Here is a 3669-nt window from a genome sequence, read left to right as displayed (position 1 = left end):
ATCCAACCAGTCCATTCTGAAGGAGATCAGCCCTGGAATTTCTTTGGAAGGAATGATGCTAAAGCTGAAACTCCAGTACTTTGGCCACCTCATGCGAAGAGTTGACTCATTGGAAAAGACTCTGATGCTGGGAGGGATTGAGGGCAGGAGGAGAAGGGGCCGACAGAGGATGAGATGGCTGGATGGCATCACTGACTCGATGGACATGAGTCTGAGTGAACTCTGGGAGTTGGTGTTGGACAGGGAGGCCTGGTGTGCTGCGATTCATGGGGTCGCAAAGAGTTGGACACGACTGAGCGACTGATCTGATCTGATCTCATGGCTGATTCATGTTGAGGTTTGATAGAAAACAACAAAATTCTGTAAAGCAATTATCCTTCAACAGAAAATAGATAAGTTAAAAGAAAAAAAACGCAGACTAGAGATGAAAGGAAAGTGAGGTAGGCAGGGGAGTCATCCGCATGCAGAATGATACAGAATGAAGTGCAGAATAAGTCAGTCATGAGAGCACAGAAAAGGAAGAGACCTGAAGACAGAAACACTAAGGAAATACAGTGTTTAAGACGGTGTGGGCAGAGCAAGATAAGCTCTTAACTGCCAACAGTTCAATACCAGCTTTACTGGAAAGGAAAAGGAAAGGTCCCGAATTGGAGTTTTCACCAATTGGCATGGTAAAAATACCCCCACTAGAACTGGTTTCAAGTACCAGTGTGATGTCAGCTGGCTAGCAAAATTACTGAAAACAGAATCATTGAATCTGAAGAGCCAGGATTGGCCCAGTAGCCTAACAGAGACGGAGGAAGGGAGAAAAACAAGAGAGGATGCTCTCAAGGGAGGTGAGGGGAAAAGGTCTGAGAGGAAGCATTGAAAGGCCAGATGATGCAGAGAATTTAAGTCCCAGAAGGACTGGAGAGTGACTTCTGGACTTTACAGCTCAGAATACCACTTACTTGTTAGAGCAACTACTGTGTTGTTGGGGCTGGAGTTTGATGGCAAGCTGTTCCAAGCTGATGGAGGAGCAAAAAGGTTGAGTGCCTTTCTCTTAGGAAGATCCAAGGGAGTTGTACATCTTGTCTTGTTTAGAAATCCTTGAACTAAATTAAGTTTTAGAAGGTAATAGACTAACAATTGGAAAGAAACCCTCCTCTTATACTTTTAGAATGTTTGCAGCTTTCAGAAAGTTCCTAATCCTCCCTTCAAGTGATGCATGACAAGGTAATTAATTACAAACAAAGCAGCAACAACAGACCAAAGGTCTCTACTCAGGAAGCACGCAGCACATGATATCAGCTCCTCCTTGAGGTATCGTGACCCAGCTAGGTGCCTCACACCCTCTGTACAGGTAAGGAGGACAGCACTTGAAAGCTGGCTTGCAGCAACCCCCTGCAGGGTGAAGGCTGCTCTCTTAGGCATTCTGGTGTCAAGTCCCATACCCACTGAGGAGGGGCTAGAGAGAACCAGGTGGGAGGGGGAATGATTGCCCCAAGTCACACAAATAGCAAAAGACAGCACTGAGGCTTCAGCTTAGTATTTCTGACCCAGGGGCCCTCCCACTTCACTGCTTTCAAAATAATCCAAATATTTGATTATTTGGAATCAAGACAAAAAAAGAGATAGTGGATTAGGAGAATTTGTTTTTGTTTCTTTTTCTTTTTTTTGTAATTTACAAAGCAAAGTCACAATAGTTTTATATGTATGTTGAATCATTGAAATAACCAACGCTTCCTTAGCATTGGTTATCCATCATACAATATCCATCATACAATATAATGTGGATCCACTTATTTGCATTCATTTTTCTTTTTATTTATTATTATTTTTAAATTATTATTATTTTTTTACTTTGTAATATTGCATTGGTTTTGCCATACATCAACATGCATCCACCACGGTATACACATGTTCCCCATCCTGAACCCCCCTCCCACCTCCCTCCCCATACCATCCCTCTGGGTCATCCCAGTGCACCAGCCCCAAGCTTCCTGTATCCTGCATCTAACCTGGACTGGCGATTCATTTCTTATATGATATTATACATGTTTTAATGCCATTCTCCCAAATCATCCCCCACCCTCACAGGGTCCAAAAGACTGTTCTATACATCTGTGTCTCTTTTGCTGTCTCATATACAGGGTTGTTGTTACCATCTTTCTAAATTCCATATATATGTGTTAGTATACTGTATTGGTATTTTTCTTTCTGGCTTACTTCACTCTGTATAATAGGCTCCAGTTTCATCCACCTCATTAGAACTGATTCAAATGTATTCTTTTTAATGGCTGAGTAATACTCCATTGTGTATATGTACCACAGCTTTCTTATCCATTCATCTGCTGATGGACGTCTAGGTTGTTTCTATGTCCTGGCTATTATAAACAGTGCTGCAATGAACATTGGGGTACATGTGTCTCTCAATTCTGGTTTCCTTGGTGTGTATGCCTAGCAGTGGGATTTCTGGGTCGTATGGCAGTTCTATTTCCAGTTTTTAAAGTAATCTCCACGCTGTTCTCCATAATGGCTGTACTAGTTTGCATTCCCACCAACAGGGTAAGAGGGTTCCCTTTTCTCCACATCCTCTCCAGCATTTATTGCTTGTAGACTTTTGGATCACAGCCATTCTGACTGGCGTGAAATGGTACCTCATAGTGGTTTTGATTTGCATTTCTCTGATAATGAGTGATGTTGAGCATCTTTTCATGTGTTTGTTAGCCATCTGTATGTCTTCTTTGGAGAAATGTCTATTTAGTTCTTTGGCCCATTTTTTGATTGGGTCATTTATTTTTCTGGAATTGAGCTGCAGGAGTTGCTTGTATATTTTTGAGATTAGTTGTTTGTCAGTTGCTTCATTTGCTATTATTTTCTCCCATTCTGAAGGCTGTCTTTTCACCTTGCTTATAGTTTCTTTTGTTGTGCAGAAGCTTTGAATTTTAATTAGATCCCATTGGTTTATTTTTGCTTTTATTTCCAATATTTTGGGAGGTGGGCCATAGAGGATCCTGCTGTGATGTATGTCGGAGAGTGTTTTGCCTATGTTCTCCTCTAAGAGTTTTATAGTTTCTGGTCTTATGTTTAGATCTTTAATCCATTTTGAGTTTATTTTTGTATAAGGTGTTAGAAAGTGTTCTAGTTTCATTCTTTTACAAGTGGTTGACCAGTTTTCCCAGCACCACTTGTTAAAGAGATTCTTTTCTCTATTGTATATTCTTGCCTCCTTTGTCAAAGCTAAGGTGTCCAGAGGTGATGGGTTTATCTCTGGGCTTTCTATTTTGTTCCATTGATCTATATTTCTGTCTTTGTGCCAGTACCATACTGTCTTGATGACTGTGGCTTTGTAGTAGAGCCTGAAGTCAGGCAGGTTGATTCCTCCAGTTGCATTCTTCTTTCTCAAGATTACTTTGGCTATTCGAGGTTTTTTGTATTTCCATACAAATTGTGAAATTATTTGTTCTAGCTCTGTGAAGAATACTGTTGGTAGCTTGATAGGGATTGCATTGAATCTATAAATTGCTTTGGGTAGTATACTCATTTTCACTATATTGATTCTTCCAATCCATGAACATGGTATATTTCTCCATCTATTAGTGTTCTCTTTGATTTCTTTCACCAGTGTTTTATAGTTTTCTATATATAGGTCTTTAGTTTCTTTAGGTAGATATATTCCTAAGTATT

At 40.3% G+C, this 3669-nt stretch overlaps 2 long non-coding RNA genes across 2 annotated transcripts in view; one reads left to right on the top strand and one right to left on the bottom strand.

The window, feature by feature from the left end:
- LOC104992821 overlaps positions 1–1181 on the bottom strand; it is a 44641-nt gene extending 43460 nt beyond the window's left edge. The window contains exon 1 of the long non-coding RNA XR_825747.1: positions 951–1181. This is a non-coding gene — a long non-coding RNA (uncharacterized LOC104992821). The remainder of the gene's footprint in view (positions 1–950) is intronic.
- Positions 1182–1265: 84 nt separating this feature from the next.
- Positions 1266–3669, top strand: part of LOC104992820 — a 10742-nt gene continuing 8338 nt past the window's right edge. Inside the window, exon 1 of the long non-coding RNA XR_825746.1 lies at positions 1266–1342. This is a non-coding gene — a long non-coding RNA (uncharacterized LOC104992820). The remainder of the gene's footprint in view (positions 1343–3669) is intronic.

This window comes from Bison bison, unplaced genomic scaffold (genome assembly GCF_000754665.1).
Source record: "Bison bison bison isolate TAMUID 2011002044 unplaced genomic scaffold, Bison_UMD1.0 scf7180017864224, whole genome shotgun sequence".
NCBI lineage: Eukaryota > Metazoa > Chordata > Mammalia > Artiodactyla > Bovidae > Bison > Bison bison.
Note: the sequence above shows the minus strand (reverse complement) of the source record. Positions and strands in the feature narration are given on the sequence as shown.